Source organism: Dipodomys merriami, unplaced genomic scaffold (assembly GCF_024711535.1).
Source record: "Dipodomys merriami isolate MVZ:Mamm:240054 unplaced genomic scaffold, mDipMer1.0.p SCAF_10, whole genome shotgun sequence".
In the NCBI taxonomy this organism is placed as follows: domain Eukaryota; kingdom Metazoa; phylum Chordata; class Mammalia; order Rodentia; family Heteromyidae; genus Dipodomys; species Dipodomys merriami.
In genome coordinates this window covers 16,513,279-16,526,558 of record NW_027202271.1, presented here as the reverse complement: position 1 = coordinate 16,526,558, position 13,280 = coordinate 16,513,279, and the positions used below count along the sequence as shown (strand labels likewise).

The window sequence follows — 13,280 nt, the reverse complement described above, 5'->3', positions numbered from 1 at the left end:
ACCATGAGACCTATGTTTCTTTGGGCCTGGCTTACTTCACTTAATATAATTTTTTCCAAGTCTTTCCATTTCCTAACAAATGGGGCAATGTCATGCTTTCTGATGGAGGCATAGAATTCTATTGTGTATATATACCACATTTTCTTGATCCATTCATCTACTGAGGGGCATCTGGGTTGGTTCCATATCTCAGCTATGGTAAATAATTCAGCACAATTTTTTTAAAAAAGGAAATGGTGCCACTAGAAAGTGCTGGCACCAGGTTCCTCTTTGCTTCTCACTGTGTGGCAGGTATGTTCTGTTTGCAGACCCCAGAGCCCAGACAGTCATGAGCAAGTCCATTCCATTCACGGACAGCACAGATAACCAACCCACCCACCTATCCTATATACCACCTCCTCCCCAAAGTCTCTCTCTGGTCACCTGGGGTCCTTCTCTGAAGCCACATGACACAATGATTGATGGGAATAGAGAAGAGCATAGTCTACCAAGCGCATGCTCTGGCCAGTCAACTGAGATGCAAAGAGGGTCCCAGCCACGGTCCCTGCCCCCAACTGATCCAGGTCACTGCAGTGTCATTCAGAAAGAAGTACTGGATTATTGAGCAACTTATTATGTGTTGGACTCTCTTCTAAGTATTTCATATACAGTAAATCACTCAACCAGCCCCCAAACCCTCTAAGCAATTTGCCCAAAGTCATAGAAACTTTAGCAATAGATCAGGATCGGAACTCTGGAGCCCCGCTCACCAAAATTAGCAACTAATGCTGCTAGTTTGGGCCACTGTCTCAAGGTAAATAATTTCTCTCTTCCTTTCCAAGACAGAAAACACCTCAACTCACTAGACCCTGCCTGGCTCAGGACATGGTGCAGCAGCACCATCTAGGGACAGAAATATGCACTGACAAGTTTTCAGTACAGGGGCACAAACCACCTACTTGTAGGGAATTGAGATAAAGAAGAGATCTTATCAGAATCCCTAGTACCAACCACCTGGACCATGCAGGTGCCCCTCAGCACGGCAGCCCACCGACCCCTGCTCACCACTCTGCTTCGTGTGATTGCCAATCAGAAGACAGTCACTGTAGAACTGTGCTGGTCAAGAGCAGCTTCTCCCAGCCCCACACTGAGACCTGGAGTCCCTATATCTCTCCATGATGCAGAATTACAGCAGCAGAACCCAGGGGGTACCTCCACCAGGTGCTCCTGGAGTTTGAGCCTGGAGTTTAAAAACAAGGTTTCAACTCTACCCAGGGTTGGGGACCCCATCAGTGGAGTGGTTACCTCCTGACAGGCCAGTTCCCAGTTGCCTCCATTCCAGATGAGTGACCATGACTATGACTCTTGGGCCACTCAGCCTGGGGACACCAGCATCTCTAACCTCACCTCACTCCCACACCAAGCTCTAATGCACAGACCTTCAGTGCTTTTCCACCTGTCAGCATACAGGTGCACCAGGGCAGGTGAAGCAGGGACCAGCTCTTCCCAGTAAGAAGTATCCACCCTCCAGTCTCAAACACACCTTGACCTGAGTGCCAGGACTGTAAAACTATGCCAAGACCCATCTTGCAGTCAGCAATGCACATCCATCCATACATACCCCCAACACAATGCACACATACCCCTAACACACAAGCACATACATGCATATAAAATGCACACAAAAGCTCACATACATATCCCTAACATGCACATGCACACATACACATGTGCACAGACAACCCTCCACATGTACTCCACAATGCACACCAATCACACAAATGCAGCACGAACATATGCAAGCACATGCACACATACAAATCTCACAGTGCCCACAATCACATACACACACAAATACATTCTTACACATACATACAGACACATAAATACATTATGACATTGCCAAAACACTGCTCATTTCTCACTGGTTATCTTATTATGCATTTTCCATAAAGAGAGAGGCTCAAGTTGAAGCTGTGCCTTGTAGAGCAACATTGAGAGACAAGGACATGTGGGGTAAGATCTATATGTTCATTAATAAAAGACTTTGAGGATAAGCAATGGCTTTATAGGCTCTCTATAATGGGCTAATCAGGGCCTAGTATCCAGTAATCCTTTAAACAGTGTTAAACAAGAAGCATTTGTGCCACCATGAGGCCAGTCTGTAATCAGCAGGCATTACTACCAAAAAAAGGACCCTATATACAAAACACCAGTTCTCAAAGCCCAAGGCTGTGGTGTTACTGTAACTGTTCTCACTGTGAGGGGAACGCTCATTTTACTAGTGCTTTCCACTAAACACAAAGCCACCACAGATCTGCAGAATGAAGCATGCTATGAATGCTACCCAGAATGGCTCATTCTTGGGGGCCATAAATGAACCCACAGTTCCAAAACTGTGTAAGAGATCTTGTATCGAGGAATAAGATGAAAGCTAATGAGAGAGGGATACATAGACCAGGTGGTTTCCTATTGAGTTTTGGCAGGCAAACAGACATTTTGCTACAGGAATAAGAAGGAAGGTTTCTCTGGGAATAAGGAAGAGAATGAGCAAAGGGGGAATGGTAAGTAATTCAGGGTGGTTGGAGCACAGATGTAATCCCAGGAAATTGGAGAGAAATTCACTGGCAAAGAGGCACAGATCAGGAAACAAGGTATCTTGCAAGTCATGTGGAAGAACATAAGGTTCCCCAATAAAACAAAAACAAGCCAGGTGTTACTGGCTCACATCTATAATCTCAGCTACTCAGGAGGCTGAGATCTGAAGATAAACATTTGAATCCAGCCCATGCAGACAAATCTGTGCTAGCATTAACACTTGAACTCAGAGACTCACAATTATCTCCAATTAACCAGCAAAGAGTCAGAAAGGGAGGCTCAAAATGCAGCGCTCCAGCCTTGAGTGAAAAAGCTAACTGAAAACAGGATACCCTGAATTGATGCTTCAGTACGTACACACACACACACACACACACACACACACACACACACACACAAGGTAACAACTAAGGCACTAACGTTAAATAGAAAAGGCAGAAACATTTTTGAAACACAGTCTCTTTATGGTTGTTATACTACTACTTATGCAATAACATTTACTATTTTTTAAATTGTGAAAATGCCATACAGAGGGGTTACAATTACATGGGCAAGGTAATGAGTACATTTCTTATCAAGCATTGTTGCCTCCTCCTTTGTTTGCAATAACATTTTTAAGGTTAATTAAAAATCGATGGAAAGAAAACAATTAAGGTAAAATATAGATAGGAAACAGAAATCAAATGGGATGCATGGATAGGAAGAATTAGAGTGAGTCAGTCCCTGCTTATTGTACAGCTGATTTAACTGAATGATAGTTAACGCCACAAGATAGCTGGGTGACGGATGAAAGCCATTGTGGAAACGGAGGACCCATGTTCACGGTGGTGATGCTCTGAGCTTCCTGGGAGACCAACTTTAAATGCCAGAAGTTGTGCTTGTGTTGAGGAAGATGTAGCTCAAGACGTACGTGCAGGATGTGGAGTTTCATCTAGAAGGACGCGAGTGGAGGAAGTGCATCAGTCATTGGAGTATGAAGGGTCTCCCACTGGGTCTCTCCACGTGAGGTGGCATCAGGGCACACAGTGCTTGGAGACCAGAAAAGTTGATTATCATCTGTTCTGCAAAAAAAAAAAAAAAAAAAGAAAAAAAAAGAGCTCCACGGAGGCTGCCAGCAGGATAGGAGGATCATGCTCAAATAGTGAGGCCAACAATGACGTTTCATCCAGGAGACCAAGGACAACCCCAGGCCACTGCTTGGGAAAGGCAAGGATGGATGGCCTGTGTATCTCTTTGCTGATCCCTGTGATTGGAGGGAAAGTACTAGATATGACCAAGTCTGACTCACACATCTATTCACACAGAATCCAGTGCTCCATAATGGAGTTGCAGTCAAGGGTGGGTCAGAGAGGCAACGATAATCCCCTATACCACCTCTCCACACTGCAGCTGTCTTGGTGTAGGTGGGGAGAGCTACGATAGATGTAGTCCAGGCCAATAAGCATTGTACTAGCCAGACTACATGCTAAAGAATGTTAGTGTTAAAACTTACCTTGCGGATGAGAGTTGCTTTAAACACATGCCATGCTGAGACCATGTCTAGGAGGATCCATGCTGAGGAGAGCTGGAAAAGGTACATTCCTTGTGGAAGAGAGCCAGAGCTGACGCATTCCTTGCTGATGTCTGGTAAAAGAGAATTTTTTCATAACTAAACGGCAAGGAGTAAAAAGATTTCATGCTACAGATGACTGGAGTGGACATTTACCCTGCTTAAGAGAGCTGGAATAAATGGAGGCCACACTGAGAACTGAAGTTGACGTATTTCTTGCAAAGTAGAGATGGTGCTGACACATCCCATACAGAAATAATTTGCGGAGACCAATTCTAACATGAAGAGAGATTCAAGACATTGATTCCACCCTGAGAAGAGATGTAAGAGATGTATTTGGAAATAAGAAGAGGGGAAGGACATGAATCCATGCTAAAGAGACCCTGAGTTGACACTGACTTTGGTATGCAGAGCTGAGATAGATGGATTCCAGGACAAAGAAAGCAGAGTGGGTAATGATTCTGTGTTAGAGAAACCTGGAGTGAACATTTACCTTCTTCCTGAAAAGAGCGGCAGTAGATGGTTTGAATGCTGGACAGAACTGGAACGTATGCATTCCATTCCCTGGAGATCAGGACTAGATGCATTCCATGATAAGAATACTTAGAGTATTTATATTTCATGCTGAGGTGTGTGAGCAATAGGAGATTGATTCCAAGTTGTACAGGTATGGAGATGATGTTGACTTTCCTCAGGAGACCTGGAATAAGACCTGGAGCTCCACTGCATCCATCCCAAGGAGAGCTAGAAGAGATGCATTTCAGCCTGACAAGAAGCAGACTAGGCCTATTCTATCCAGAGAGGTATAAAAGGAGATACAATGCACATAGAGCCAAGCTAAAGGAGACACAACCCATGGTGAAGGGCCCTGCAGTCAAAGATCAGGTCTTCAGGAAAGCTGCAACAGAAGCATTTCATGTTTTTGTGCCTTCAAATGCATCTACTCACAATTTAAGATCTGCCACATGAAGGGGGGGGGCGGCTGTTGAAGAATTCTATGCATTGTAGAGCAGCTGAGACTAATGTATCCTAGGAGAACTAGGACGCCTAGGAATATACCTAGGGGAGCTGGAATCAAAGACTTCCATGGTAAAGAAACAGGAACAGAGGTTGGCAAGGCCAAAGCAGATATATTCCATACTGAGAAGAGCAGATTGTTGACTCTACATTGTCCAAGTAGGTACCTCACTTTCGGACAAGAGCTGATTCAGTTCATGCTATGCTGAGAGCCTTGGCTTCATCAAGAACCTCTTGATGAAAAGATCTGGAGGTGATACAGTCCAAGCTTAGCAGACACACAGCAGAATGTTTCCAAGATGCAGAATGGTGGGCTAGACACTGACCATGAAGAGGAGAGCTTTAGCCACATTCCATGCTGAGAGCCTGAGGAGATGCACTGCAGGCTGAGAAAAGATGGAGTAATGTGCTCCTCATGGAAAAGAGTAAGAGGACACATATTCCATGCTAAGGAGAGTTGGAGTAAGAGCATTCCTTGCTCAAAATACTGGAGTGGACACATTGCTCAATGAAGGGAGCTGGATGATATGCATTCTACAAGTAGAGGAAATATGAAGGGATCTCATGCCATGTTGAAAAATCACTGGAGTGGACACATTACATCAGAAAGAAAACAGAGACAGACAGATGCTATGTTGAATGGTACAAGAGCAGACACGTTCTATAGTATAAGGACATATGTTGGAAATGGATTCCATGCTGAGGAGAATTGAGTTAGAAATTACCTACCCGAAGAGGAGTGTATTAGACACATTCAATTCTCAGCACAGCTAGAGTAGGCAGTTTCCACAAAGAGGACAACTGGTGATGATCCTTACCTTCTGAGAAGGGCTGCACTTCATGCTTTCCATGTTGCCAGGAGTGACAATAGCTTCATTCCATCCCTCAGAGGCAAGGTGTGCACATAGACCATGAGGAATGAACTTGAGTACTGGCATTCAGTGGACAGGCTGACGAGATCAATTTCATGCTCTGAGCAAAGAGGGAAGTTTCATCCTGCATGAAGATACAAGAAGGAGATGGTTTCATACTAGGAAATTATTCGCCCAAATAAATACTTACATTTCTGAGAAGAGTTAGAATAGATGCATTCCGTGCTCAGGAGAGCAGGAGCACATGTATCCCATACAGAGGAGAGTGGGAGAAGATGTTTCCATGATAAAGAATCCTCATGGAGCATTCCCCTTGCATTCAGAGAGCCAGAATGCATGCTGGGAAACTTGGAATACATCCACTTTATGCTCTAGGGAGCAGTGACAGACATATCCCCTGCTAAGAAAAATCAGAGTGGATCTATTCCTTGCTGCATTGAGCAAAAGTACACAGGCGTGAGTCAGTATAGACCTTGCTTTCACATTTTCCTTCCTTGGGGGAACTGGGCTAAATGCATTGAGGAGTGCTGGAAGAGATACTGTTTAGGCTATGAACTAGAGTAGATCCATTCCATGCTGAGAGGGGCTGGAACAGATAGAATCCATGTTGGGCTGACCTGCAGTGTGCACATTTCATGCTCATGACAAGGGAAGATACACATTCCTTGCTGAGGAGACCTGAAGGATACGTATTTGCCATGCTCCAAACTGGAGGAGACATATTCCAGGCTGAAAAAATATGAGGAGAAGCACTCTACATTGAGGAAAGTTGGAGGAACACATTCCATGTGGAGGAAAGTTGGAGAAACACATTGCGTGGTGTGCTGATCTAGAGTACATATACTTCAGGCCAATGAGTGCTATAACCAGAGCAATTCTTTGCTGAGAAGAACTCAATTATACAATTTCCTAAATGGGGAGAGCTGGGTGAAACTCACGCAATTCTCAAGTGATTTGGAGGAGATGCATTGCAGGCATTGTACAGCTGGGAAGCAAACTTTCCCTAAAACAGCACCTGTGGTTCCCATTCATGCCGAGTATAGCTGAACAAATCACATTGCATGCCAAGGAGCATTGCCGAAATTGGGATCAGGGATTACAAGAAGACAATATTAGAGATAGATTCATGCTGATATGGGTTAGAGAAGTGGCATTCCATGCTCAGGAGAGCGATAGTCAACATATTCCAGGCCAAGTAGCATGGTGGTAGCCACCTAAATATTCAACAATGTCACAGTTGAAAATTATCTGACTGAAAAGATATATTCCCTGGTGAAGATAGCTGTATTATATACACTCTGTGCTGAAGATATTCAGAGAAATACAGTAAAGTCTGAGAGAACTGGAGGAAAAACATTCTAGGTGGAGAGTGCATTTACACACATTCACTGAGGAGAGCTAGTCAATTCCCAGTGCATTATCAAAAATGAGCAGGACATGCATTCCCTGTTTTGTACAGCTGGAACTATTAATCTCCTTTCTGAGTGGGCACCTATGCATTCATTTCATGCTAATAATAGGAACTGTTAGGTACATCACAGGATGACAAGAATTTCAGTAAATGGGTGATGGATTCCATTATGACAAGAGTTGGAGGAGACATATTTTGTTCTGTTTTTTCCTGATCAGAGCTGAAGTAGATGTATTTCATGACAAGGACACTGAATTGGTTAGATTCCATGCTGACAAAAACTGGAGGTGACACATACATTCCCAAGGAAAACCACCTTTAACACATCCCAGGCTGACATGCTGAGGACAGGGATCGCAGGCAGGCATACAAACAGTTGGAACATTCCTTGCTGAAGACATCTGGACTTTATACAATTCTTTGTGAGAAATTGGGCTGGAGCAAATGGACTCCAAGCCAAGTTGAAATGTGAAAGAAGCATGCCATGCTGAAGGATGCTAAAGCAGATACTTACCTCTATGAGGATGACATCTACAGACATATCCCATGCTGACAGTACCTGAGTAGGTCACATTCTACAAAGAGGAGTACAAGATCCTGGAGTCTAAATGCAGTAGAGGTCATTGAGGGAGCAGAAAACTGCTCAATCGAGCAGAGTAGAAGAGAGGTAGACAGATCTCATGCCAAGGAGAACTGAAGTAGAAGTAATTCAGGACAATGAGCACTATACTAGCAAGACTGCATGTTACACAATACTGGCATTGTCACTTACCTTGCTGATGGGAGCTGTTCTAAACACATGTCATTCTGAGACCCTGGGTAGAAGGGTTCATGCCGAGGAGAGTTGGAATAGGTGTATTCCTGGATGAAGAGAAAAAAGAACAGAATCTGACACATTCCAAACACCACCAAAAGAGATGCATTTCATAACAAAAAGACATGTTGTGCGCTGGGATGGTGGCTCAGTGGTAGAGTGCTTGCCTCACATGCATAAGACCCTGGGTTCAATTCCTCAGCACCACATAATCAGAAAAATCTGGAAGTGGTACTGTGGCTCAAGTGGTAGAGCGCTAGCCTTGAGCTGAAGAGCTGAGGGACAGCGCCCAGGCGCAAAGTGGAAAGGTATACGAAATACCTAGCAATACACTTAGAAATGCTGGAATCAAAGACTTCCATGGTGACAGAAGCAGAAATAGAGGTAGACCAGGCCAGAGCGGATATATTCCATACTGAGAAGAGCAGAAGATGGTCAATTCTTCGTAGTGTTTGAATAGATATATACCGTGTATAGCAGAGCTGGAATAGAGCTCATGCTAAACAGAGCTACAGGAAAGGCATTCCATAATGAAATGAATTGGAAGAAATGCATCTCATGTGGAGGAGACACCTTCCACGGTGAGGAACCACATTCTCTGGTGAGGAAAACAGCAGTAGACACATTCCCTGATGTCGAGAGTTAGAATACTCCATGTTGACAAAAGCTGATGGAGTCCCACTCCATTCTGACATAGACTGCAAAAGACTGAAAAAGATGTCTTCTTTCCTTTATATACTGGATATATTAACCGAGTGAGCTCTCTGGATACATTCATACTGAAAAGAGAAGCAGCAGGCACATTTCATACCACTTCTTGTGGTAATACACATTCCATGCAAGAGGCACTCTCATTCTGAGTGGAAATGGAGTCCACAGATCTCTCCTATGCGGAAGAGAACTGAAGTAAATATACTTAATGCCAAGGACATGCAGAGAATGCCAGAGTTGACCCTTACCTTACTGAAAAGAGCTGCTTTCAGCACATGTCAAGCTGAGAGCCTCCGTTCCATGAAGAAACTCTCTTGATGAAGAGAACTAGAAGTAATGGATTCCAAGATGAAAGAACATGCAGCAGACAGATTTCAAGCTTTAGACTGATGTAACAGTAATTGTCCAAGAAAAGGAGAGTTGATTAACACAAGCTCCATGCTGAGGAGAAACTGAGGAGGTACACTCAGTGGAAAAATTATGCATGATGAAGAGAGATGGAGCGGGAGCATTCCTAGCTCAAAACAGCTGGAGTAAACAACTGGTTCAATGAAGGGAGATGGACGATACACATTCCAAGTTCAGGAGGCATGGTGGAATCACATGCCATGCTGTAAATTCTTCCAGTCCACACATTCCAATATAAAGAGAAAAGAGAGTAACAGTGTATACGTTGAGGATATGGGTAGACATGTCTTATGCTATAAGTACACATATCAACATGCTGAGGAGAACTTTGTTAATAATTACCTACCTGAGGAGGGCTATATTACACAGATTCTGTTCTCAGCACACCTCAAGTAGACAGCTGCCACCACAAGGAAAGCAGGAAATGATACTTACCTTCTGAGTCGAGCTGCATGTGTACATTCCATGGTTTGGAGAGCCACAGTAGCTTCATTCCTTCCTGCAGAGACATGAGGGAGACATAGACCATGAGAAATGAGCTCGAATGTGCAGATTTCATTGCTGTGAGCAATGAGGGATAAGATGCAGTACTGCATGAGGATACAGAAAGGAGATGATAACAAATGCTTACCCCAACTAAATGCTGAACATCTCAAGGATGTTTGGAATAGATGCATCCCATGCTAAGGAGAACAGGAACACATGTGTCCCATGCTGTGGTTAGATATTGGGCATATTTCCATGTTCAGGAATCCTCAAGGTAACAATCAAATTCCTGGAAAGAGCTGGAATAGATGACAGCAATGCTTGGGAGACTTGGGACGCATTCACTTCATGCTCCAGAAAGTAACGACAGGTACATTTCTTGCTGAGCAACAGAAGAGTGGATCTATTCCTTGCTACACACAGCTAAAGGAGATGGCCTCCAGTATGTAGAGACCTGGCCTTGACATTTTCCATCCTCAGGACAACTGAGATAAATGGATTCCAACTTAAGATATGCTGGAAGTGTTAGATTGTAGACTGTGAACTGGATAGACACATTCTACACTGAGAGGCACCGAAGCATACAGATTTCACAGGAGGAAGGCTGGAGGAGCCCCATTCCTGCCGATACATGCTGCAGAACATAACTTTCCTGCTCACCACAATGCTGAAGAGGCCTGGCCTAAAATTGGTGGAGACCTATTCCACAAGCCTGGAATTGGAGAATATAGATTGAACATAATGACCACTGCAGGAGAAGTACTGCACATGCCAAAAAACTAGAGGCCATATTCCTCTTGCTCAAAACTGGAGGAGAGCCATGGCATTCTGGATTGAGAACACTTGAGGAGAGACATTCCACATTGAGTGGAGTTGTATGAACATATTCCAAGTAGCGGAAAGCTGGAGAAACAGTTTGCCTGGTGTGCTTATCTGGAGTACACATGATCCTGGTGGAGGGATGCTGGAACAAGAGTTCTAGCTTACTGATTATTGAATCTCACTGCATTCTCACAGGGATTGGAGGAGAAGAACTGCAAGCCTTGTATGGGTGGAAAGCAAATCTTTCCTAAGGTAGCACCCGTGGTGCAATTCATGCACAGTAGAGGACGAGTCCTTACATTTCATGTAGAGGAGCATTGCAAACTTTGGCTACAGTGATTTCAAAATGACAAGAATAGGTGTAGACAGAATCCATGCAGGGATGGCCTCAACATTTATATTCTATACTAATTTGAGGCAATCTAGGCCAAGTATCATCACATGATCCGACTGTATCCTGCAGAATGCCACATTTAAAACAGTTCTTGCTGACAAGAGATGCTTTCAAGACATGCCATCCTGAGAGACTGAGTAGAGACACTCCACGCCAAAGAGACGGCAATTCCATGCAGTCCCTGGTGAGCAGAAATGAACTAGAGAAGCAGCCATGAAATAACTTGAGGAAATAGACTCTTAAACCTTCCTGAGGAGAACTGGATCTGATCCATTGCATGGGAGATATGCAGAAGTCCCTACTGCATGCAGAAGAATCTTGGAGTTCAATCCTGCCTTGATGACCAGAGCTGGATTTGATGTTCCTGTGCCAGGAACTGCCTCAGGGAAACCACTGAATGTAGTGAAGGCAATATTTTTTGGGGGTCAGGTCATAGGGACTGAACTCTGGACCTAGGCGCTATCCCTCATCTCTTCAGCTCAAGGCTAGCGCTCTACCACTTGTGCCACAGTGCCACTTCCAGCTTTGTTCTTATTGCTTATGTGGTGCTGAGGAATCAAACCCAGGGCCTCAGGCATGCAAGGCAAGCGCTCTACCACTGAGCCGCCTTCCCAGCCCAGTGAAGGAAATTTTTTTCAGAAATAACAACTGAATCAATGTATTTGCTGGTGTAGCCATCTGGATTACATGCATTCTGTGCTGAAGATAGCCATGGAAATGCATTTGATGCTCAGAAGAACTGGATGCAAAACATTCTAGGGTAGAGAATACATTGATACACATTCCCAGAGAAGGAGAGCTGGTTCATTCTCATTCCACTAACAAAAAATGAGAAGACTTGCATTCCATGTTTTGTCTAGCTGGAAATCAGACCTTCCATATTCACTAACACGAGTGTATTCATTTCGTAATGATAACTGGATTCATAAGGTAAACCCTGGCTGGCAAAGCCTTCCCTGTATGGGTGATGGATTCCATGAGGAAAAGCGTTGGAGAAGACACACTCTTTTCTTTAATGGGCTGAGCACCTGTAATGTGCTCAGCCCATTGACAACACTTGAGGAGAGACATTCCACATTTAGTGGAGTTGTATGAACATATTACAAGTGGAGGAAAGCTGGAGAAACAAGTTGCATGGTATGATTATCTGGAGTATACATTCTCCTGGTGGAGGGATGCTGGAACAAGAGCTGTAGCTTGCTGAATATTGAATCTCACTCCATTCTCACAGGGATTGGAGGAGTTGAATTGCATGCCTTGTATGGGTGGAAAGCAAACCTTCCTAAGATAGCACCCATGGGGCCCTTTATGCACTGTAGAGGACGAGTACTCAAATTTCATTCCAAGGAACATTTCAATCTTTGGCTACCGTTATTTGTAGATTACAGAAATAGGTATAGACAGAATCCAGGCAGGGATGGGCCTCAACATTTATATTGTATACTAAATTGAGGCATTTTAGGCCAAGTATCATCTGATGATCTGACTGCATCCTGCAGAATGCCACATTTAAAACAGTTCTTGCTGACAAGAGATGCTTTCAAGACATGCCATCCTGAGAGACTGAGTAGAGACACTCCACGCCAAAGAGACGGCAATTCCATGCAGTCCCTGGTGAGCAGAAATGAACTAGAGAAGCAGCCATGAAATAACTTGAGGAAATAGACTCTTAAACCTTCCTGAGGAGAACTGGAGCTGATCCATTCCATGGGACACATGCAGAAGTCTCTACTGCATGCAGGAGAATTCTGGAGTTCAAAACTCCCTTGAGGACCAGAGCTGGATTTGATGTTCCTGCACCAGGAACTGCCTCAGGGAAACCACTGAATGTAGTGAAGGCAATTTTTTGGGGGGTCCGGTAGTGGAACCTTAACTCTGGGCCTGGACGCTGTCCCTCAGCTCTTCAACTCAAGACTTGCATCCCATGTTTTGTGCAGTGGAAATTAGACCTTCCATATTCAGTAGCAACAGTGCATTCATTTCATGATGATAACTGGTTTCATAAGGTAAACCCAGGCTGGCAAGGCCTTCCATGTATGGGTGATGGATTCCATGAGGAAAAGAGTTGGAGAAGACACACTCTTTTCTGTACTGGGTTTAGCCCCTATACTGGGCTTGCTCAGAGCTACAGCACAGGTATTCCATGACAAGGAGCAGGAAGTAGCAAGGCTCCATGCTGCCAAAAACTGGAGTTGATGCATACCTTGCTTGCCAAGGAG

At 44.2% G+C, this 13,280-nt stretch overlaps 1 long non-coding RNA gene across 2 annotated transcripts; it reads right to left on the bottom strand.

Moving 5' to 3' along the window:
* Positions 1–3,020: 3,020 nt before the first annotated feature.
* On the bottom strand, positions 3,021–12,648 carry LOC138836865 (uncharacterized). Of its 2 annotated transcripts, XR_011375111.1 has the most exons (6): positions 9,991–12,648; positions 9,795–9,858; positions 8,199–8,287; positions 5,962–6,139; positions 4,070–4,200; positions 3,021–3,638 (listed from the first exon to the last, which is right to left on the bottom strand). It is a non-coding gene; the product is annotated as an uncharacterized lncRNA (long non-coding RNA). The 2 variants fall into 2 exon arrangements; XR_011375110.1 differs by having other exon boundaries at positions 9,795–12,648.
* Between the last annotated feature and the right edge of the window lie 632 nt (positions 12,649–13,280).